This window comes from Coregonus lavaretus (genome assembly GCF_964263955.1).
Source record: "Coregonus lavaretus genome assembly, chromosome: 21".
In the NCBI taxonomy this organism is placed as follows: domain Eukaryota; kingdom Metazoa; phylum Chordata; class Actinopteri; order Salmoniformes; family Salmonidae; genus Coregonus; species Coregonus lavaretus.
Window position 1 is genome coordinate 22,332,751 of NC_140008.1, and position 26,060 is coordinate 22,358,810.

Below are 26,060 nucleotides of genomic sequence, written 5' to 3' on the forward strand. Positions count from 1 at the left end.
ACCGGCATTACAATAATTATGATTCTCCTACAAAAATGCAACATTTTCACTTTTGTTGTTTAAAAATAAGGCAATTTTATACTACAACCGAATCCAGCAGGCTCTTTGCCTACTCAGTATTGTGCCTGTTAGGGCATGGCAGGTGAGTCTCTTTCACCCTCTCTTTCCATCCTCTCTCCCTCTCCCCCTCTCCACTCCCACCCAGATCTGTAAACCATCTGTCCCCTGAGGGCGTCCCTGCCTGGCACAGCCGGCAAGCTTGTCTGACCACATCTCCCCTGGTACTGGTGGCAGCTGTGGGGTTTGGGCTTTCTCCGCTCGCTGCTGCAGCCAGGCTGGTGACTCCAGGTGCCAGGGGGTAGCCAGGGGGGTAGCTGGGCACTCGGGCTCCCAGACAGCAGATGCTGCCAATTAACTTCCACGCCACAGGCTGGAAGAGGGGCTAGGGGAGCGGGAGCGGGCACAGCACTTATTGAGGTTGACTGGAGTAAGCTAGCGCGTCACAGGCCGAGCAGAGTGCTGCTATCCTCTTACTGTCTTTGTGCCCTGTCCCGGGGCACCACATGTCACTTCAGAGCCTCTGAGAGGCACAGCTCAATTATGGTAGGGTGGAAACAATACATTACCCTTCACACTCCAGCGCCATCACTCACAGTCAAATCACTCCAGCATCCCTTTTGTTTATTCACATTTGCTTCATTTCACAGTTATGTTTAATTTAATTTCGAGCCGAGTGTACTTTTATCACAGCTGGGATGGCAATCTCAGTTTTTGATTGAACCTAGCGAATTGTAGCGAAGTCAGAATAACAAAAGGCAACCTTGTGGGATGAAAAAAGACCAGCTAGACCGTAGCCTCTCTAAGAGATGGTAGGAGTATAGCTGTAGGTGTAGTGGAATAGGGATGGATGACATGACATGGAGAGCTCATCAATTGGGGGTGAGAGAAAAAAATGGCCTCCAACAAGTGAGGTGCAGAGGAGGAAGAGATTGTGATGAGTGGAGGGGCATGAGGGACTGTATCTCACAGGTAGGTGGGGAGACCACCTCTCAGCCTCTCTGATGTGGGTTGTGGGTTTGAGTGACAGCCCTGCTTGGCCACAGGACAGCAGTGTGAAAACAGGGGCCAGCTGCTCCTCTCGGGTGACCCCTGGACCACAGCCCACCCTGCCCTCTCTTTTTCTCTCCCTCACACACACACACACACACACAAACACACACACACACACACACACACACACACACACACAGCACAAAAAGGATGTGACAGCCATGACATTGGGCAGGAAAGGGGATCAACCCCTAACTGAAGAGCAGGGGTTTTACTGTCAGGGATTCTCTCTCTTTCTCTCTCACCACACACACCAAGCAGGGATTAGTTGGCGGTGGGTAAGTAACATGTGCATTGTTTGCTTGTTTCCTCTGGCTGTGTTGACAGGCCATTGCAGTAATTACCCTGGACACTGGGAATTACTGGACATTATGGAGAGATTCTGGCTGCAAAAGTCTTGCCCTTAAAGCCCCAACACTCTCTCAAACAACATTTATATTTATATTGTCATGTCAACAAAATACAAACCTGCATGCCTAATGTACAGAAAAACGAACAAAAAAACATAACACTGATGTTCCATAACCTCGTCCATCACATCTGACCCCCATCATCACTAAGCTAACCATCCATACAGATGTAGGATCTTAATTTGATCACCCTGTTGCAGGATACCTTTTCTAAAATGTAAAACTTGTAGTGTATTTGAGGTTTAAAAAGTCAGACTTGATTTTCCCTTACGAAAAATCTATCAACCCTTACAAAACATGTAGACTAACTATAATCCACATAATAATTCACATTTCCTGTTGCTGCAGGATTATTTTCCTGCTGTAGCAAACTGGCTCAAATGAAGATCCTTCATCTGTATACAACACACTATCGCAGATCACCAACTAATCAACTGCATGACTATGCAGCATTGCCTTGCACTAAGCAGAACTATATTTATTCCCTTCTATAAAGCAGCGGGTATTTACTTGATGCTTGCTCTTTAATATCCCTGATGGGCAATAGATTCGCAAGTCTTGGGGCCACTTTGTCACCAGAGTCTAATCCGCCATGCGCAGAGTGACAGATGACTTGTCGCAGAGCGAAGCGAGAATTTTACTGCAGATTGAAAAGCAGAAAAAAAGAGAGAAGAACAAAATTGCTCCATTACGCCACAAAGGTAAATCAATCAATGTGCTGGAGCTCCCAGAATGTAATTTACACATATCCATGCATTTTCATATGCAAATACATTTTTATTTCCCTCTTGCTGTGTGTGCGTGTGCGTGTGTGTGTGTGTGTGTGTGTGTGTGTGTGTGTGTGTGTGTGTGTGTGTGTGTGTGTGTGTGTGTGTGGACGGTTATAACTATACTTGTGAGGACCAGAAGTCCCCACAAGTTCAGACGCTATTTCTAGGGGGTTTAGGGTTAAGGTTAGAATTAGTGTTAGGGTTAAAATTAGGTTTAGGGTTAGGAGCTAGGGTTAGTTTTAGGGTTAGGGTTAGGAGCTAGGGTTAGGTTTAGGGTTAGGGTTAAGGTTAGGTTTTGGGGTTAAGGTTAGGGTTAAGGTTAGGGTAAGGGTTAGAGTTAAGGTTAGGGGTTAGGGAAAACAGGATTTTGAATGGGACTGAATTTTGTGTCCCCACAAGGTTAGTTGTACACGACTGTGTGTGTGTGTGTGTTGTGGCAATCCGGGGCCCAGCAGGGAGCTACAAAGGAAGGATCAGGACCTTGGTCAGCTCCAGAGGGCTAGAGAGGCCAAGGTGAGTCAGCACCATGGACAGCTCTACAGGCACCAACAGGGGCTGGTGATTCAACACCAATACTATCCAGTCCAGGTGCTGCAACCAATTGGCACCTGGAATTGGTCCCACCTGTCCCTCGTTACCCAAAATGGGTATAAGTAGAGGTGCAGTCAGTTGGGTGCTTGGGCAGACAGGCAGAGGGTATGCCTAAACTGCATATATACATTTTATGGACACAGTCAATTTTACAATAATTATATTTTGTTTGTTTTTACTCCTGAACTTCCTCTACCCTCGACCTCTCTGATCAGTTTCATGATGTCCATCTGATTTGCTTCTATATGCCATATCTTTCTAACTGTGCTCTTTCACAAAAGCTCTCAACCTATAACCTATATACTTATTATGTATACACAGTATGCTTTACATTAGTTATCTTGTTATTAGTCCATCTTCAGTTCCATTCAATACCTCCCATCTATGTCTTAACACCATCATATTGGATTTCTATTTGCCATATATTTTTCAACTGTATTGTGATGTTTCACAAGTTCTGAACCCTTCTATTCTCATTGTTTCTACAGTTTGAAAATAAACATTTTTGCTAAAGGTGTTATTATATTATTGATTGATTGACTATGACTTTCAGATCACCCAGTAGTGCTATCTGCAGGGTTAGCTCCAGGTAAATATTGCAATCCTTCAGCCATTCCTGGACCTGTGACCAAAAACAAGCTACAAATGGACAGTACCAAAACGAATGATCTAATGATTCTGTCTCTTCGCAGCAAAATCTGCAGAGCTGGGAAGATTGTATATATAAATGACATTCTATTGGTAGCAAGAATATTGTATAATAATTTAAATTGAACAATTCTAAGTTTTGTGTATCGGCGTCGTTTTGTGTATCAGTTCATAAACACTATGCCATGGAATCAGTACGTCAAAAATCTCTTCCCAACTATTTTGCAATCTATATGGGACGGCTGTCAATCCTTTGGTCCTTAAATGAAACTGGTATACTTTTTTATTTATCACAATTTTCTTTGAACAATTATGTTCTTTAATGCAGGGCCGACAGACAAGTTCCTTACTTTTTCTACCTTACAATTTCCTCTTCCATTTTTGCGGTAATGCTGCAATTATCTGGTTGTAATTGTGGGTAGAGCAGACATTTCCATATGTTTTTGTTAGCTGCATGTGCGACATAACTCCACCAGTCCTACTCTCTCGCTTTTTTTGTTTTCATTTTTTTTTTCTTCATTAACACAGGCGGTCCGAGGAGTCCTACCTATGATATCATTTACGAAGATTATACCTTTTTTTTTTTTTTTATTCAAAAAGAAGATTGTATCCCCCATATAAATAACATTATATTGGTAGCAAAAATTTTGCATAATTTAAATTGAATAATTATAAGTTTTGAATCCAGTGTCGTTTTGCGTATCAGTTCATAAACACTATGCCATGGAATCGGTACATCAAAAATCTCTTCCCAACTATTTTGCAATCTATATGGGACGGCTTTCAATCCTTTGGTCCTTAAATGAAACTGGTGTACTTTTTTATTTATCACCACTTTCTTTAACCAATTATGTTCTTTAATGCAGGGCTGACCAAGTTCCTTACTTTCCCCCTTCCATTTTCCTCTTCCATTTTTGAGGTAATGCTGCAATTATTTGGTTGTAATTTTGGGTAGAGCACACATTTCCATATGTTTTTGTTAGCTGCATGTGCGACAACTCCACCAGTCCTATTTTTTTTTTTTTTCATTAACACAGGCGGTCCGAGGAGCCTCCACGTCGGACACAGTGACCCACCCGTTACCTGGGAGGCCTTTCACTTGGATTTCTTCCCTCCCGTTCCCCCAACCTTTAAAGTACAACTTTTGTTTGAGCTCTGCAAAACAGTCTCCCGCTGTCTTATTTTATTTTGAGTTTCACCTGACTCCCCTGGGCTGCCATAGTGTGTACACTAATGACACAGGAACCCATTAAGACCTCTAACATTGTGACAAGAATATTCATGTTATTGAAAAATAAAATATGCTTTTGCATGTCTTGCCAAAATAATATCATTTCACAGCAAACCCTTAAACTACATATTGGTACTGTACGTTTCCCCTCAACACCTTATGGCATGTTTCCATTGGCATGAAGCAAGGCAGGATGACTGATTGATGGTATGTGTTCCATGTCATCTAACATCATTAGAACATTTCACCTCATAATACATGTCAGACTCCCCCAACCACTCCATTCTCCTCCACTCACCATCACACACCATGGAAATGCTGCTGGAGATCATTTGTTGGCCCTAATAAACTATCAAACCTGCTTCATACAACCAATATCTCATCTAACCATAGTTCAAAGTACGTCCTTGAGAAAAATATCACGTTAGGCTTTCACGATTTGTCTTAATTAAGAAACAGGGTTCTGGGAAAAACACAATGACCTTTTCCTCTATGCACCTTATTACAAAATATTCAAATCTGAACATAGCATGGTTACACCTACATCAAATAGAGGGTGCTTATTTTTGTCCTGTTTCACTGCATGTATAAGTCCATAACCTATGAAATGGAAATGTGTTTTTTGCATATCCCAACTCCCCCCGAGAGTGGGGTCACAGCCAGGGATTAGCCTTAACCCTGGAGGAATTAGGGTTAAGTGCCTTGCTCAAGCGCAGATCAACAGATATTTCACCTTGTCAGCTCTGGGATTCGAACTAGCATGGTTTCAGTTACTGGCCCAGTGCTCTAACCTCTAGGCTACCTGCCACCCACAGAGCCATCCCTTTCAGTGACGTCAAAAACATTTTCTCATACGAGCAATATGTAAATGAGGAGACCGCACAACAAAAACACTAGGCAATAGTCCATTTTCCCATTATGTATAATGCCAATTTTCACTCTCCTGTTGAGTGCATACCCACAATTTTCTCTGACATGGTTCAACAGTCTCATGTAATGAAAAGACAAATGGCATTTTACACCTTGGTGCTGTGACACGTACACACAGATCCATCCCTTTCACAGCAGATTGGCATGCTGTCACCCTGCACCAAATCAAATATCCCACAGCAGGAAATAAGCAGTTGGCCAGAGTAGAGATAAAGAGTGATGCCTAACAGTGTCCTGGAAGGTATCACCGTCCTCAACACATGCATGTTGTCTTCCTCCCGACTGTTTTACCCCTTGTCACCCATCTTTCATTTCCTCTCCAGAACAAAAGAACAGGACCTCCACTATGAATAATGGACGATCCACATCAATGTTCAATTAAGCAACAGGGTTATTATTTTGAAGGTGTGTGAGGATTAATGAAAATATTACTTATTTATTTTTCTGGCAGAGGAGTGGGATTTAGTGAGCTAGCAGCGAGCTGGACTGCAGATGACTGTTGCCATGATGGCATCCCTCCTGCCAACACTGTTATACGGCAGAAATCTCTTTAACACACTACTAAACTGTAATGGGCCGGCCTGTGGTTGATAAAAACAACACAGAGATCAAGGCTGAGGGAATGTACAAGGGAAAATACAACTGCATAAAAAAGCAACCAAGCAAACTAAAATATTTTGACATCAAGATGATATTTCCAAGGATTACATTCCTCCTTTAAATCAACCTTTGTTACAGTTGTGGTGTCCTTTGGGGCATTATGGGTTAACCTAACTTGGAGCAGACCAGGCAGAGATAGTGTGTGACCAGGAGGATGGGCCGTATATGGCCAAATCATAGCAAATCACCCTCAGTCACATCTGCCTTACAATACACCCCCGATGGTGAAATCACTGGGCTTATGTTTGAGTGAGCTTCAGAACAAGCTGAGAGTAATTGTCCAGTACAGCAGGTGCCCTCGTCAACCCCACTCAGAATTACACAGAGAAAGGCAATAACCTGCACCTGAGCTGGGAGAGGGGACAACAGGCCTGGATGAATTAGCAGTCCACTAGCGCCAGCCCAGTGATTATCGCCCCAACACTCTCCTGCTTGTACTCCCACTGTGAAATTGCAGGAGAGTTTCGCCAGTCATTTTTCATTGTCTGCTTATGACGTTCTGTGTGTGCTCAGTGACATTCATTTAACCCCCCACAATACACACACACACACACACACACACACACACACACAAATGTGATCCCTGTGTTTGGTTGAATTCACTAAATGGAGGTCATTTAGGCATGTCCTCCACAGGCAGTCCTCACCCATATTCATTACAGCTGGTACCTTAGAGAGATACTTTATTGCTGCTGTTCACCCTGCCTGAAATAGCTGCTCACAGTGTTTGGCTCCAGCCAAAGTATGTACTACCTAACTAAGGTACAAAGACTGTATATGTGCATTTCTGTCCTAGTGTGTGTTCCCTGAAGTCCTGCTGGTCTGTTAAAAATCTTCCTTCTGTGTTTGTCAGGAATCGTCCCCTCTTTCTCTCTCTCTCTCTCTGCTCCCCCCTCCTACGCCCTGTGCCGGGGTGGATGCGCCATGCGGTGGGCTGCCTGTGCTGTGCAGTGGTGTGGAGATTGATGTGCGCTGACACTGTTGCGTGATTGAAACACCTCTCCCCATAAAGCTGTCAGAGGGCTGATGGAGCCGCGGGGCCGTTTTATGCATTACACCTGTCGCCCTTCTTCTTCATACTGACACGCAATGAAATAGGAAAATCAGGATGTTTGTTTCCTCGGCCTTGAGACCGTGATGTTGAATCATGGAGTGCAACCGGGTGTCTGTTAGCAACCCCGGGCACCCCTGGTGCCGGTGAAGGCAGACGTGCTCTGGGTCCGCAGCATCATGGCTCTACAGAGACACATACACACAGCCCCACAGGTCCTAGAGCAGGGGTCAGCAACAGCAACATGTGGCCCGCAAGTGATGGGGGGGGGACTGTAAAATCACCAGGAATTCAACTAAAAATTAGTTTACTTTAGGAAATCTGTTCCCAAGTATTCCCACGTAATGAAGATATGAAATGATTGTTATTTTCAAATACAATCTATTTTGGTGTTTAGTTGTGGTCAATTTGTAGTGTACAAATTATTAGTTATTTTTTTTTATTTTTTTTCTTCTTGTTGACATGGTCAAATAACTCAAGCATAGATTCATAACTTTTTTACTAATTTGCCACACAGAAAGTAGAGGCCATGAGTAACTTGGTCAAAAATAATGGCACCGATTGACCTATTGGTGGCGCTGTTATAAGCAGTCTCACTTAGACCCTCATATCCATCGCCTCGTTTGACCTAAAGACTTGAAACGTTGTATGTAGGTGTCTTTCCTCGTGCTGAACAAATTTGCCTCAAGGACTCATAAGATCCGTCACATCTTGGATATTTTTGAAAACCTTTGAAAAACGTATCATGAGCCATAAGTCCAAATAACACCAAACATGTAGGCCCATGGTACATCTCTCAACTATTAACAATTCACTTTTTTGACTATATCACGCTAATGCTTAAAACAATCATAAAACATCTTCTCATGGACTAAAAGTGAGATTCACTTATCACAACAGTCCCTAAAGAGTTTGAGAAAATAACGTTGACGCATTCAAAGATGGCGACACTATAGCAGTAGCACATAAGCTAATATGCTAAAATATGCCAAAGAAACATTATTGATATTTAAATAGCAACTAGTTCTATAGTTGCCATGGCGCCTAGTGGCAGCCTAGGCAGAGAGCTCATGTAAATTCTGTACATATTTTATCATATGTATTTATTTTTTATGTAAATATTTTTATTTTTCAATAGATAAATGTGTGTAGATCAAGTCTTGATATCATGAATTGGATTCAGGCCGGTAAATTGATGAAAATGAGCATTGTCAACAAGCTAGCTAATGCTAGCTAGCCGGTGTGTTTTCATTTGAATTACACATACTGACTTTGGGTTATTTTTCACCAACGGTGACCCAAGTGGAGGCTATGCATGCAGAGTTGGCAGTGGGTCAGCTTTTTCATTGCTCAGGAGGATACTTCTGAAGTAAGGAGTGGGCTGTTCTCTGTGGGGAGCTCAAACTTCATCACAGAGTCCCAATACAGAGAATTTGCAGACAGTGAGATGCCCTGATGACATCGAGCTGCCTGCCTACCTACCTACCCTCGGACATGCTGACCTGACCACCACCTCCGACCACCACCTCTGCTGACCATCTACAGTAGCTATGAGCTTCCAGATCCTCTCATGACTGGGCTGCCCATCTGCTGGAGGCTCCAAGAAGCACTTAAACAGACTTGATCTAGCTGATCTAGCTACTGTTGTAGCCTATATTTCTTTTTAAAGTACTTATTGTTGTTTATTTTCCTCAACAAGCGCTTTGAGATTCTGTCTGTAATGAAAAGTGCTATTAAAGTGTAACAAATTATTATTATCTATAAAAACAAGGAAACTATTAACAACAACTTCTTTGAATATGTAACACTAATGTTCAAAATAATCTGCAATCATCTTCTCGTGATGAACCGTACGCCAGATTCACTCAAGATTTTGTATTTTGACTCATTATATTAGTCTTTAATAGTTTAGATCATTTTTTTTCTGCATTCAAATAGGACCGAATTGTACCTGTAGATGAACATTAGCATATATGCTAATGAAAAAAATACAAAATCTTGTTCTCATGAACTATTAGTCAAATTGACTCCAGATTTGGTATATAGACTCAATGAATTAGCCTCTAATTAATTTGAGAATGATTAGTTACTGCATTCAAAGTTGGCCATGCTACACCACTAGATGGTATCATATCACACCAGTTGGGTATGTAAACCTTATGTACAGTATATGTCCTTAGCAACTGTGTGAATATAAAGTCACTGCAACCTTAGATGGCTGCACCAGACCAGTTGGTGGCACTATAGATTAGATTTAAATTATGCAGATGAACAATGTGAAATATCGTGATTAGTATATCTGTATAATCACATATTGTTGCCCTAGCATGTGGTCTGAACGTAGTGAAAAGTGTCTATTTTATTCAGGAAAATGTTAAACTAGAAGTCCTGCCGCTTGGGCAGTCAGCATATTTTACAGAAACAGGGCTTGTCTGTCCTCCGTAAATAGAAAACAAATTGTGCAGGCTATTTTTATGTCCGTTTTAGATTATGGTGATATTATCTATATGCATGCATCGGCAAACATATTAAAACCACTGGATGCTATTTACCATTGTGCACTCAGGTTTATCACGGGTGATAGTTACAAAACTCATCACTGTATCCTATATCAACATGTGGGTTGGGCCTCTCTATCTGTGAGGCGAGAGCAACATGCTCTCTTGTTTATTTATAAAGCACTTCTTTTAAAACTACCTCCATATATATCATCATCAATTTCCACTAGATATACTAATTTTAAAACCAGATCACAGATGTGGATTACATTAGAGACTTCTGTGGTCTCCACGGAGTTGGGTAGGACTGCCTTCAGTTCCTTTGCACCTTATTTATGGAACAAACTGCAGATCCAACTTAAGTTAGACACTCTGGTGTCCCTGCCCATTTTAAAAATGTTATGGAGGATCAATATGATGTTGTCTGTGATTGTTTCTGTTGAATTGTGTTTTTTGTTTTGTATGTTTGAAATGTTCTTGTCTGTATGTCTAAAACTGTACATGTCAACATGTTTACACAGGGCACAGCCGTAAAAGAGATCCAGGTCTCAGTCTGTTTTTCCCTGTTAAAATAAAGATTTTTAAAAAATTACAGCTGTGAGAGTGTAAGTGAGATTTAAATAATTTACACAAACTAGACTAAACGTCACTTGTGTCATCCTTGTAGTATTGAGAGATAAACATGGTAATGCTTTCACTGATTGCACGTAAAGGAAGATAGTTCCTACATGATAGAGTGCTTGCTTTGTTATCCAACTGATCTTGTTTCCTTTCTGTCATCCTTTGAACCCCGTTCATTGCTGCTCACAGCTATATTTATAATTATGTTCTGGCCACATAAGCTCTGACAAAAATCATCCTGTGGCTGAATCTAGTTGCCTACCCCTGCCCTAGTGAGACTACTGACATCTTCATTGGTACCACAGGACACAAGAACCTCTGACTCTGACTGTAATTCATACATTTAGGCTTGGCTCCCATTCCAGTGGGGAATTACTACTGGACTGGACCAGTAAAAGCAAACTCTGCAGAGTTAGGATGGTTGTAGCCCCCATATTCATAACATTCTATTGGTTTGCAAGAATTTTGTATAATCATTTAAATTGAAAAACTCAAAGTTTAGAATCCGGCATTGTTTTATGTATCAGTTCATAAACCATGTGCCATGGAATCGGCACATCGAAAATCTCTTCCCAACTATTTTGCAACCTGTGTGGCACAGCTGCCAATTTTTTGGTCCTTAAATGAAACTGGTATACCTTTTTATTGATTAAAATTTTCTTTAACCAATTTTAGCCGACAGACAAGTTCCTTACCTTCTCCCCTTTCCACTTGCCTCTTCCATTTTTGCGGTAATGCTGCAATCAGTTGGTTGTAATTTTGGATAGAGCTGACATTTCATATATTTTTGTTAGCTGCATGTGTGACATAACTCCACCAGTCCTATTTATGATATCATTAACAAAGATTCAAACGTTTTTAAACATTTTTTATGAAAACGTTTTTTTTATCAATTTGTATATTTGAGTTTCACCATTATATTTGTTGTAATATTTGTTCTGTCTTTTCTGGTGGCTTAAACTGAAATTGCAACCAGCTTTCTATGGCTTGTTTTAAAAATAGCAATATTCTGGAGATTATTTCATTTTCAAATAACCAAAAGTGAGAGGTTGTAATCTGAATAAAGGGGAAATGGCAATTTTTTTTACATGGTGTGAGCCATTGTTACTAATCTGCTGGAAAACCAAAAGTACAACTTTTGTATGACTGAAGCCTTTAGTGAGAGGTTCAATGCTTTAATATGTAATAATTTCAGCCCTCCGAAATCATATTCATTATATAAATAGGCCCGTTTAATTTTGTCTGGCTTGCTGTTCCGAATAAAGTGGAATCGTTTTTTGCTCATATAATTTAAAAAACAAGTTGTTCAGTGTAGGCAGGGCCATAAGTAAATAGGTAAACTGGGATATGACTAAAGAATTAATCAGGGTGATTTCTCCACAAATAGACAGGTATTTACCTTTCCATGTTAGCAAGATCTGATCTAACTTTATATTAAAATGTATTGTAGTGAGATTGTTTCTTTCTTTCGGGATATGAATACTGAGTATGTCTACTTCACCGTCAGACAATTTTATTGGTAAACTACATGGTAATGTAAAAGTTGTATTTTTTAGCGGTCCTATACGTAATACCTAACACTTATTATAGTTCAGTTGTAATCCAGAGAGGTTAGAAATTATCTAGATTCTCTATGAGGCTGTGCAGGGATTCAAATTGAGGATTTAAAAGAAAACATGAGTCATCAGCGTACAATGACACCTTTGTATTTAAGCCCTGGATTTCTAGCCCCTTGATATTATTGTTGGATCTAATTTTAATAACTAACATTTCAATGGTCATAATAAATAGATATGCAGTTAGTGGACAACCCTGTTTCACTCCTCTTGACAGTTTAATACTTTCTGAGAAAAGGAGGAATTAGTAAGGAGGGAATGGTGTGGGTGACTGACTGGTGTCTTGGGGGTGGGTATTATGTGAACGTTAGTATGCCTGACCTATTGACATAAAAAATAAAATCACCAATACACTAAACTGTCTACAAGACAAGTGCTCCTCAAACATTTCACACCCTTGCAGTCAGTTCTTTGGCATGGGGGAGAGGGGCTGTTAGTATACTTTTCTAGCCTATTCACTCTATTGTTGGCAGTGCTTGTCTACTCAACAGCACAACTGTTGGTGCTCATACACAACAATACACGACTAAACTGTCTACAAGTCAAGCCCCTCTCAAACTTTTCACATCTTTGCTAACAGCCCATCAATGCCCCATTATTAACTCTGAGTGTAACAAAATACATACCAGTCTACTGTACCCTTTTTTGTTTACAGATGAACATAGGGTGGCAGGTAGCTTAGTGGGTAAGAGCGTTGTGCCAGTAACCGAAAGGCAACAGCTCTGGTGGACATTCCTGCAGTCAGCATGCCAATTGCACACTCCCTCAAAACTTGAGACATCTATGGCATAGTGTTGTGTGACAAAACTGCACATTTTAGAGTGGCCTTTAATTGTCCCCAGCACAAGGTGCACCTGTGTAATGATCATGCTCTTTAATCAGCTTCTTGATGTGCCACACCTGTCAGGTGGATGGATTATCTTGGCAAAGTTGAAATGCTCACTAACAGGGATGTAAACAAATTTGTGCACAACATTTTAGAGAAATACATTTTTTGTGCATATGGAACATTTCTGGAATCTTTTATTTCAGCTCATGAAACATGGGACCAACACTTTACTTTTTCAGTGTACTGACAAGTGACTAAATGATTCCAGCTGTATCAGAAACCAATAAAGTGTTGACTTCAACTTCTTGATCAATTCATTGTGATACATGAAATGTATTTGGATAAACTAACCTCAGTCTTACTGCTAAAACAAATGATGCAGAGAGTTGGTTTATCATTTAAACATACATTTGTTGGCAAGTAAACATGTTTTAATAAAATAGTAGATTAGTCTCAATATAGCAAATAAGTATACATGCTTGTTTTCAAGACAAAGTTTATTTGCTTTGGATACCGAGGTGAGTTTACACAGCAGTATGCAGGAACAGTTATGGCAATGTATGACATATACTGTATACAGCAGAAGAAAAATATACTACTAATGCTTATAATACAGTGCATTCGGAAAGTATTCAGACCCCTTGACTTTTTCCACATTTTGTTATGTTACAGCCTTATTATAAAATGGGTTAAATCGTTTTTCCCCCTCATCAGTCTACACACAATACCCCATAATGACAAAGCGAAAACAGGTTTTTAGAAGAAGAAAAAAAAGGTTTTTAGACCTCATGGCTTGGTTTTTGCTCTGATATGCACTGTCAACTGTGGGACCTTATATAGACAGGTGTGCCTTTCCAAATCATGTCCAATCAATTGAATTTACCACAGGTGGACTCCAATCATGTTGTAGAAACATCTCAAGGATGATCAATGGAAACAGGATGCACCTGAGCTCAATTTAGAATCTCATTGCAAAGGGTCTGAATATTTATGTAAATAAGCTATTTTTTGTAATTATTTGTTTTATTTGCCCCCCAAAATTAAAACCTGTTTTTTTCGCTTTGTCATTACGGGGTAAAAAAATAAATATTGAGTCCATTTTAGAATAAGGCTGTAATGTAACAAAATGTGGAAAAAGGGAAGGTGTCTGAATAATTTCCGAATGCACTGTAAATACTACAGTTCTACAAAGAGAATACTTGCATATGGTGTGTTTGGGTGGTGCAGTGAGGTGTTTGGAGTCACTTTGATACCAGGAGAGATTGTTGTTATGGGACCTTTCACATCTCCTCTTGAGAGTCATCAACTTCTTTGTATCCAAGCAGTCTGTGAGAGAAAGATGAAAACGCTATTATACATTCATAGGTAATCACTGTGTACTGTCTGTATTCCTACTGTAGCAACATGGTGTAGAATATGAGACATCTGACAAACACACGTTAGCTAGCTAGCTACATTACACAGGTATAATTACTCCAAGACTAATATGAGTCATCAAGCCAAAGTCATTCCTTTACTCTCCTCCATCATCATCAAAACATTTCTCCAGTTTTGCTCCTAATGAGAGGCACTGAGGCTAGCTAGGCTATTTAGCTTGCTAGTTATAACGTCAGACTACAATACATTTTAGGTATAGCAAACACAGCTAGTTAGCTAGCTAGCTTAACTTGGCTAGCTTGGTTTGTAGTGGTACTAGCAAACTCCGTTATGGCTAAATTGATCACCAAATTGTACTGTACTGAACAACAGTGCCTAGTGTGAAAAGAGAGCTTATATTGCTAGCTCGCGACCAAGAGCAAAACAACTTACTTGTCTAGGCTGCCACCTCTGCTTACTGGTCTCGCAATTCTTTTTCTCGCTGTCTCAACTCCTCTTCAGTGTATTCCGGCTCAAATAAATAGGGCTGTATGTTCCTATGTAAAAGAACATCAAAAAATGTTTAGTCGTCCAGCTCTTCTTGGAAAGAGGAATCATCAGAAGCAGCCATTGTAGCTAATTATTTAGCAATTTCGGATAGACAGTGCACGGTAACATAGCTCCTGCGAACCTGTAAACTAGTACTGCCCCATTTTGAAAAGCCAGCCTTCGAGGGTGGGAACAAGGAAGTAGTCTTTATGAGTCAACCTAGATATCTTGCAATGTCCTGGCAGATAGGAACATCATTGAGACAAGTCCAATGGTTTTATTGAACAAGGACAACCATATCTACTCGCTGCTAGCATGATCGTGCAATCGGCGATACTCAAAGGCCACAATAATTGCTACAAAACATGACTCCATTAATTTTTAGATCAGACAGCAGGCTCAATCAACCAATGATGTCATTGGTTGAACTCTCCCGGCGCAAAAATAAAAAAATACAGCTATAGTGCATAATTATGTCTGAAACACCCTCTCATCAATCAGAATTATGTAGGGAGACTGGAAAATACCCCAAATAGTGTCTAGTGGTGAAGTTTCCCTTTAAGTCAACCGGAACTGTGACCATTTTTTTTCAATGGTAAAAGGCCTTTTTGCATCATCTTAATAAACCACCATCTTTGAGTGTACTTGTGTTTTGCTCCTAGCAGATCGCACTGGACTCTTCTCCCCTGTCGTATAGCTTTGACAGAAGACAATGTGCTTCAGCTCTGACTCCCCACTAGCTGCTACTGGCCCTGGACGTGCCTTCTACAGCCAGAAGCCCCCCCTCCCAGCTCCATTTGATTTCACATTTGAAGTGACCTTTGTAATATAGCTCCAGGTGCTCATCTGATGATTTATGTAACCAAACAAGGAGCATTGCTGGTAATATTAACCAGATAATTTAGTCCTCCCTCATCTGGAGCCAGTGATACTGCAGTACGCACCAGCCTTCATGGAGTGGAGTCTAAAAGAGGCAAGAGAGGGACATAGAATGATAATGAGAAGGCTACAGGGATGAGTGTGAAAGCACCTGTTCTAACTACATAATATTTCTGTCTTTTTGTGGGGAAAAACTCATTCTGATTGGCTGGGCCTGGCTCCCAAGTGGGTGGGCCTATGGCCAACTATGGCTGCACCCCTGCCCAGTTATGTGAAATCCATAGATTAGGGCCTAATTTATTTATTTAAATTGACTGATTTCCTTATATGAACTGTAACTCAGCAAAATCTTTTAAATTGTTGCATGTTGAGTATATATTTTTGTTCAGTATTAAAACAGGATGATGAAGGAATAGCAATGAAAAATATAAGATATAGGCATATCTTATTTACAAACACCAACTGCTTCAATGGATACATGGCGAGACTAACTCTCAGGAAAAGTTGCTAAAGAGATTAAAAAATATATATATCCTGTAGTCTTCACGCATTTCCGTAATGGGAATGTCTGCTATTTCACACAGCAGGAGTCTACTGGGTGAATTGTATGTGAGTTTATTGTGGTTATACAGGAGTCTGCAAGCATTTCTTGTGGCCAATGTTTTATTTGCATAAGTGACTAAAAGATGTCACTCTCAATCCTGCACTACTTTCACTGCATAACAAATAACCACGACAAGATCAAAACATACTTACATTTTACATGACGCTCTTATCCAGAGCGACTTACAGTTAGTGAATGCATACATGTTTTTTTGTTTTATACTGGCCCCCGTGGGAAACAAACCCACATCCCTGCCGGCCAAAACCTCCCCTACCTTGGACCAATTGTGCACCGCCCATGGGTCTCCCGGTCGTGGCCGGCTGCGACAGAGCCTGGACTCGAACCAGGATCTCTAGTGGCACAGCTAGCACTGCAATGCAGTGCCTTAGACCACTGCGCCACTCGTGCTCTTTGTGTTATTATAATCCTTAACAAAACAATTACCAGCTTTTTCATATTGCGAAAGCTCAACCAGTTAGAGAAAACTCCCTAACTCACAGAAGACTGTAGAACAGTATGATTACATTGAAGTCTTGAAGCCCCCCTCTTCATTTAATTGAGTTCAACAAAAAAATCAGAAAGAATACATAACCCCTGTAATCCTGTGAGATAAATGATGGAATGTGATTCCAATTTCTTCAAACAAACTCTTGATCATATTTAGCCTCTGATGGTTCCTCCCTCTAAACCCACCTACCAAGACAAAGTCACATCTGTGACATGACTCATTTGATTGTAAGAAATGTACTAGAAAGCCTACCTTGGATTGATCTCCTTGGTTGTTTGTTTGGGATAGACAATATTGACAGAGTGCAGAGCTGATTATTTGTTGAATATCTGGATTACTCTTTGAATTCTGTGAGATTGAGGTATTACACGACTACAAATTATCTTGTAAAAGCGACAAAGCTTCCAAGTCGGAATGCATGAAAGCAATCCTTCCCGTGAGACCAGATAGTCGTAGAGGCCACAGAGAGTGGGCTTCCATTCAACTGCTTGTGACACTGGCATACAAAAATAGCTCAGTCAACCAAAATATTACCCTCTCTGACACCCATGTTAAAACCAGGCAAGACAAATTACATTCATTTCCGGACGACTCATTTAATCAAAGAGTGTGATAATTAATGCTACACTCCACTGGCCAAACAAATATCTTTGTCAAGGTGCTTGTTGCCATACAAGTCCTTCTCCTGTTCTCAAAGACACAATAACATGCCGCCTTAATTACTTCCATCCCATAGACTCTGTGAGCATTAGGCACCGACTCACCCTAACCCTCCCTTCCAACAAGCACATAAAATATTTTATCGTGATGGCGCCCCGCTAACTTTAATAAACTGAACGACCTTGTGGGATTGTACAGGGGATAAATGAAGTTTCCCTTCCCCACTAGCAGAAGCAACCACCACACAGGGGTCCTTATCTGGGCTCCACTTAATTACGTGCTTTAATTCTAACATTTTTTAAATGCCCCCTCACTACGAACAGACAACCTGTTTTAATTAAACAAATGAATGTGGTGCTTATCGTACGGGATCAACGCTCTCATTTGTTACAGTAATAGTTAAGGACGCTGATAATGTTATCTAGAGACCTATAAGAAATTTCATCACACAGAAAGAAAATCGATCTTATCTCCTATCGGTGAGATGATATATACACATTTATGTGTGGCTGTAACATCTCATTAGATGCAGGAGACATGTCTACTTATTTATATCTTAATCTGATGAGGTAGCTCCGCTCTCCTTATTACAGTGATGGAGGCCATTTTATATGAGGGCCAAATGCTGCAGGGACTTTATTCTGCTTGAAACCAATACTGTTTACTATCCGTATTATACACACAACTGAGCTGCTTTTCTATGAGCTGCTTGTGTATGACTACTATGCATGCTCATTCAACACTATTGCATAGGAATCTCTGGATATACAGTACCCTATTAGCTCTGCCTCAGTGAGTGAGTACAGATTCATCAAAAGACAATACTCATTGACAACATACAAAATGCACACTCATGGTGGTATTTCTGAATAAGAGTTAAATGGCCATAGAATCAGGACAGGGCTACACACTGGTACAACAGCCATGCACACAAATGCAAATGTTACAAAGCCGCTTGCCCACCGAAAGCAATTGCTTTGGCTTTCTTAAACAGATATTTTGTTTGCCTTCACACGAAGAGAAGACAAGGAACTTGCACAAGGGAATCTTGCCAATGAATATTTTCACACAATCATTTCCCTCCCCTCCCGCCCGTTCTGAAGAGGAGCTGAGAGGCACTCTAAAAGTCATTTACACTTCCTAGCTTGTTTATGGGAGTTATATAACATATTTAGCACAATAGCTAACACCGAGGGTTCCTGCAAGCTGTCTGACCAAATTTAATGGGAAAAGTGTCAGAAAAGACATTATCCCAACAGGAGGAGAGAGGCTTGTTACAGATTACTGCTGGTTGCTAATGTATATTAGCAGTGAAGCAATGGGCGGAAGGTTAAAGTGATTTTACAGTGGTAAAGTGGTATCTGCTGATCTGTCAAACAGACTAGAATAGCAAAATGATCAGCCTTTAATGGCCCAAACACTGATTTGAGCCTCACCCAAGAAAACCACTTGATTACTACAAAATATTAACCTCCAAACCAGGAGCAAATTGCAAACATTTTTCCTATTTAGTAGACGTAATTTACAGTTGGTGTAATGAATACTCGGACAGAGTGGTAAGATCCAATCGCAGAATTGCGATGCTTTATTAGAGTACAGACAAGGGAATAGCTTAATCGTGGTCGGGCGGGCTATGGTCAAAACCGGGCCAGGCATATACAGGCAGAGGTACCAAGGGAGCGGGCGTAGTCGTAGTCGAGGGCACAGGCACAGGGTCAGAGTACGGTAATCACTGAGATAGACAAGCAGAGGGTTAAGCAATACGGGTAGTCAAACAACAAGGCACTGGTCGGATACACGGGTAATCAAAAACAACAAACTCTCTCTCTCTCTCTCTCTCTCGGAACAAAACGCTTAGCAAGTCACAATGGAACAATACCTCGCACCGACTGAGCTTCTGAGCACACCTTAAATCCTACACTAATTACTGACAGGTGTGCTCAGAACTCAGGTGAACCAGATCGAGTCTGATGACTCCCCCTCTCTGTAGATCGGGGAAGTGTCAGACTCTGTCTAGAACCAGCCAACCCCCGATCCCTTACAGTTGGGGATTCACTGGTGATGATATTTGCTAGAATAGTGTGTGTGTGTGTGCCGTTCATAGAGATCCTATAATTCACTGTTACCCAATCAACTCTTATTAGTTCCTAGTATGAAACCCTCTTCTTCAATGATGCCGTCACGTTTCAACATAAATGCCAACGGACAGATTTATTGTGTGATTCCCTACTTTTTGTTAAGGTAAAGAGCTCAGTATAAGTCTGATGGCATACTTGAATTTTTTTGCATCGTGTTAAACCGCCTTGATGAGCTGGCAATCTCTGTCTCCCAGCTGCTCAGCTGGCTCCTACAACTGGTGAGGTGCCACTGTGAGTGAAGACCAGCTCACCTACCGAAAACTGTCTCAGGGCAAAGCCACAGCCTCTCTCTCCGGAGTGACTACTGAAAATATCTCAGAGCCATGCACCCTGGTGACATGGCTGAGATATAGACATCCAAAGCACTGACAGGTCCTGACAAATGAGAACCAGTTCAACTTAAACAGCTCATTCTCAGGCCTTTGCCCAAATGACAGTCCCTTCTCTAAAAGGCAAAAAACTGTCAGACACGTTTGTGGGGAAGTGGGTGCCCTCAGGCTATGACATCACACGTCCTTCAGGAGGTCCAGTGAGGGAGCTAGCATGCATCAGTGGGCCAGAGAATCTGCTTAATGTGCTACACGAGGGAACTATTCTATTCTGTTTGACCGCTGAGAGACCTGGCACATCAAAACACACAGAAAGGAGCTTTGCCAACTGATCAGACACATTGAACTTCACCATTCACCACAGGAAATGCCCCATTTTACCAATGACAGGAGGAACATTTAATCCCATTTCATTGATCATCACGTTGCTGTGTCTGTCTAATTTGATTATAACATATTTCCCTGAAATTATGCTGAATGGAAACTGCCCAAAAGTATTTTTTCTCCCCTAATTTCTCCTCCTTAAAAGATACCATTAACAGTCCCATATGGATCTTCTAAAATGAGTATGCTCTGTCTGTGAAGAAAGGAAGAAAGAGTGATTCTGATGACTTCTTCTTCATATCTTGAAAAAACATAAAGATCAAGAGAGAAATAATGCCGCCGCCTCCAAAACACAGATCACAATAATTAGTGGTGAGGAGTCCCACCATACAGTCTCCCACTACTAGTGCTGAGCGATTTTTGCTTTTTGAGGTCGGTTTGGTTTTGGTTCGATTAGAAAAAAATAATCACGGTTTTCGGTTTCGATTATATATATTTTTTAAATAAATGCAATATGCATTATGTGGGTTGAATGTTGTAACAACACAGAATAAAACAATTAATAAAAGTCCCATGATGGTAGTGACTGTCCATTACTGCTTATCACTTATTAACCATCAATTTATTCACATTACTTTAATAAAATATTGTTTTATTTGATGACTTTATTATTTCATTCCAAGTCATCATCTCATCTCTATAGAGCTGCTGCCTTTGCTGTCTGACAAAATCACTATTTTAGTAGTTCTTCAAAGTAAATAAGGCATAATGCTGAATATCAACTATCAATCACTTAGATCATCATGTATTTTCAGGCTCATGAAGCAACTGCTTTCTATCCCTCTCAACCGCGTGTTCTCTCTTCTCTCAGTCTCCATGTCCCGGACAGACAGTTTAAGCGGGCGTGCAATGGATTATGGTCATTGTAGTTAATTCCCACGTTTTCGGCACTAAACTATGTAGAATATTGGCCTGTTGGAAACTACAACTCCCTACTACATCGCACAGTTCCGGCTTGATCTGATGTATGTATACAGAAACTGCACATTGAGCTCACAAAAAAAGAAAATAACAAAATGGAATTCAAATAATTGAACCGACGTTGGTCAATTCGTTTTTTTTAAACGGAAAAATGCATGACATTTCTGTTCAGTTGCTCAGCACTACCCACTACCCGCCACCCTACCCCCCCTCCTCGATGAGCCCAGTTGATGATAAATGTCTCTGTGGGTGGGGAGGGAGAGAGGGATGCGCCAACACTTCCAACATTACTCAAGCAATGGAGAGGTGAAGATTTGATGTCCCATCTCATCAAGTAGCCGGAGGAGTTGGAGTCTCTCAAATGAACTTGACTTGAACCCCTCAGTGGCAGGCGCTCCACAGTAATCAACCGCTTGGCTGTGGCCCCTCCCACCCCTCCTCTCATTCTAGTCACAGCCAGACCCTGGTAGGACTGGACCCACAGAGGGCTGGCCAACACACAGAGCACAGAACTGCATTTCTCTGACACCACGATAGCCATGAAATACCTTGGCTTTTGGTCAATGTGGTACTGCATCTTCCATTCACTCTTATGCAAAGAAAACTAAACAGGCCATAAGCAGTGTAACTCCCTGTTGCTGTGGCCTGCAGAGTGGGTCAGACTGGCTGCCAGTGAAGGGGCTGATTTGAGCCTAGCGTGGAGTGGAGGAGGGCGTGCTACAGAAGGCATGGGGATGCACACTGTGCCTGTGCAGGCTGGGAGGGACACATCATTAGAAAAGCCATTAGGGGGATAGGGCCGGGCGGCTAGAAACCCTCCAAATCCTGCTCAAACACAGTCACCAGTGGCCCTGCTTCCCCCTAATGGGTTAATATGTAACTCTTTGATCGAGTGGACCCGCAGAATTCATTGAACCACCAGTCACTTTAATGGAGCCAGTCAGAGACTGTCTGTTAGCAAACATATCAGATAAAAACGGTCTTCTAATATGGCAGGAGGAGGAGAGCAGCAGAATATGTAAGGGCAAAAAGAGGAAGTTAGAAAATAAACTTGAATGACATTCTGCTAGAGAATTCTCTTTTATCTTCAAGGGACATTATTTCATGGCGCATTGCAGATTCTGCTTGGTGCTTTATTCCACTACTGATACTGGCTGACCTGTGCAAGGAATTTTGATCAATAGGTATTTGACTTAAAGATGGAATCCCTATTAGGAAGAACAGTGCCACTGTCCGCCCCAGCACCTTTGTTATTGTTTTTGAGCAGTGTGGTAAAAGAAAATGGCAGTACATATTCTGCTGTTCTATCGCACGTGCAATGATGTCCGAGGGGAAAAAACACTGTTGTTGTTGGCAGTAATTTCTTTGTTGTCGGAATATCACAAACTGACATTTTTCACCATTAAGGATTCCAGATTTAAGTGGACACTGCCATCTTTGTGGGTTTGAGCAGCTTACATTTTATATTGAACCCGGGGTAAATCGTTTTTGTTGACTAAATAATCTGGAAGAAACTCAAGGGACAGAAATCCCAGTCTGAATACTAGCCTAACCTCTGCAACGCATATTTAGTTTCCCACCAGGAGGGTCTAAACTAGATGAGATGTTTCGTATTGACATTCAGACTTTGCCTATTTTGGGAAGCACTGGTCATGTTTCCAAACAAGCTCTGTGCAAAGCAGACTGATTGCATGGACATGTCAGTTACTAATTTACTGTGCCGAATCAACATGAGAGAATTGGGCTGCATTGTTCAATAAATTATAGAATCTGTTTCCTTCTCCGCCTCCTTAATTGTATTTCAAAGTTATAATTATGCAGATCGAGGTCTACGGGACACTCACCATTTTCCCAGTCTTCTCAAATTATGACTGCTAGCTACTGTTGAGTCATTGGGAAATGAATGTGCTATACAAAGTGGGGATGTTATATGCTGGAATAGTTTATTTTATAGTAGCAATCAATGGTAAATGTTAATGAAGTGTTAATGTGACTGGTAGTAAACATTTCATTATTCTTAGGGTCTGATACATTAAGAACTAGCACACTATGTACTTGGTACTTTCAGAAAATAATAACTGGAAAACAAACATGAAAATACAGTATATTAAAGGTGCAACATCCAGAAATCGCTCCGCCATTCCCTGGTTGCTAAAATTCTAATAGTTTGCCTGATTTCAGTTTATGTGACCAAACAAGCAATGTGTAGTGTAGAGAATCATTGTACCATCTAAACCGCTGTGAAATACTGTATCTTTGCAATAACTAAAAATATAGCATTTTCCGCTGTTTGAATCTTGTGTACAAAACCGAATGTAAAAGACGCAAAAACGAAACTTAAGAACACAATGCATAGAAATAGCACACATAGAACATATCTACTGCTTCTAAGACTTGCTTTCAATGAGAATGACAGACCTATAACTCATATTTCTATGTGAATTTGGTCAGGTCACCCAAAAAGTTACATATTGCAGCTTTAATATTTTAGTTCTATTATTCCCTTTTGAATTAAATATGCAAATGTTTACAAAATATGTCCCTTAGTATCTACATAAACCACTCCATGAATCTGCAAATAGCTGTGAATTAAGATACAGTAAAAAAGCTTTTTGTAAAGAATACAAGTAAAGACCAATAGTGAGTCACCTGTGGTCATGAGCAGCCTTGTAATTCTCTCTAATTAAGGTAATATATAAATGTTTTAGTCGTTCTGCATGATCTCTCACTCTCTCTCTCTCTCTCTCTCTCTCTCTCTCTCTCTCTCTCTCTCTCTCTCTCTCTCCCTCTCCCTCTCTCTCTCTCTCTCTCTCTCTCTCTCTCTCTCTCTCTCTCTCTCTCTCTCTCTCTCTCTCCTCTCTCTCTCTCTCCCTCTCTCTCCCTCTCTATCTCTCTCCCTCCCGCCCTCCCTCAATCCCTCCCTCACAGCATGGCTGGGCTGGGACGGGCCCCTTGGGCTCCACAGGCAAATACTCTGCTCCTAATCTCTTCAAAACATCATTTCCTCAACTCCATGACCACACTGCTATCTGGAAACATGAAGGTTATGAACTGACTCATCTAATCATAAATAAGTCTGAGTAATGCAGGGCTCACCAGGGCAACGATTGGCACCTTTTACAGAATACATGCTGCCACACAGGCCACCATATTCCACTCTCCAACACATTCACTTTGAAGCCTGTATATTTTTGTTGTTGTTACTGTTTTCCTACTTCAAATGGGGTAAAAGTGCAACTTCTGTCCTCTCAAAGCAAGGCAATTTACTTCACAGGCCAAAAACAAAGAGACCGTAATAAAAAGGAAAACAATTGCTTTTTCATTTCATTTCCACCGGGAAATCTGTTGAGAGAAATAAATGCAATACAATAATAAAGTTTAAGAGGAACCTGTAGCTTTCCATTCCCTGTGTAATCCAACACAGGTATGAGGGTCAGTCACATTTAATACCTCTTCATTTCAGCAGTGGCGGAGTGATACTGTAATAATGTTTGTTTTGGTGAACAGGAGACCCTAAAGTGGCAACACAGTGCGACATTGGCCCTGGGTGCAGAAGGCTGACAGGGTGGGCTGGTGTTAAAGCCTGGAATGACTCTCATGCTGAGGCTCTCTAGTACTACTGTGTTTCTGATCGCCACCCCATCCACATTATGAAGAGTTAAGTGTCTTATAAAATGTTATACACGTGCTGTAGGACGACGACTAGATTTGTATGCAATAATACAACTAGTATGCCCTCAACCCTATCATCACATGTAGTGGGGCCTATCTCTCTGAATATAGGAGTTAATAAAGCACATTAGAGGATACTTTTACTTGTATATGATGAGTTATAGGTATCATGGTGTCCTGTAGCCCAGAGCTATGGCCCTTTAATATTCTCAGCACACTCTGGGAGATATTCATGATGCCCCACCTTTCCCATCAAGCCAAATACTGACAAATTCTCCCTTAGCCTCTCATGTGCCTTTTGTTTCATTAGCAGCTCCAGATGCTTACCAGATTACAGGCGAGTGGTGCCAAACCAAATGGGACCAATCTATATTCATATTAGCTGTTTCCTCAGATCCATAATAATCTACACTGTTGTCCTACAATCTCAACATCCTTTACTTTTCTGAATGAATGACAAGACCAACCCGGTTATATGCAAACTGTTATGTAAACCAAACTGCAGCCTGAGATAGGGACAACAATATAAACAAAAGCATGACCAAAACAGTTTACTGTAACCCTTTACAACAAATATGACTCAAGACACAGATTTGCTAATTGAACATAGCTTAAAATGCTACAATTAATATAAATAACTCAAAACAGTCATTTACATTTTAGTCATTTAGCAGACGCTCTTATCCAGAGCAACTTACGGTTAGTGAGTGCATACATTTTTCATACTGGCCCCCCGTGGGAATCAAACCCACAACCCTGGCATTGCAAGTGCCATGCTCTACCAACTGAGCTACAGGAGGCTCATCAATCTTTATGTAAAGACTTTAACAATTAAAATAGATGTTTGACAATATAGTATATGGGTTATACCTGAGTGCTGGAAGGCAGTACCTGGACAGCAAACAGTGCTCCCACAGAATAAATAATCATTATTCTATCAGACTAAATTTGATTATTTCTCTGCCGCATTAATTAAATCCCAGCTCTGATTTGTGAGACAGCCCAATCCCCCAAGCTTCACACTCAATTTACTCATTCACATTTCTGACACAGAGGCGCACCAGAGCATGACCAAAATAACCATTTAAAATACAA

At 40.9% G+C, this 26,060-nt stretch overlaps 1 protein-coding gene across 1 annotated transcript in view; it reads right to left on the reverse strand.

Moving 5' to 3' along the window:
- Positions 1–26,060, reverse strand: part of agbl4 (AGBL carboxypeptidase 4) — a gene marked incomplete at both ends in the record, with an annotated part of 483,778 nt that overhangs the window by 199,614 nt on the left and 258,104 nt on the right. The window lies entirely within an intron of this gene.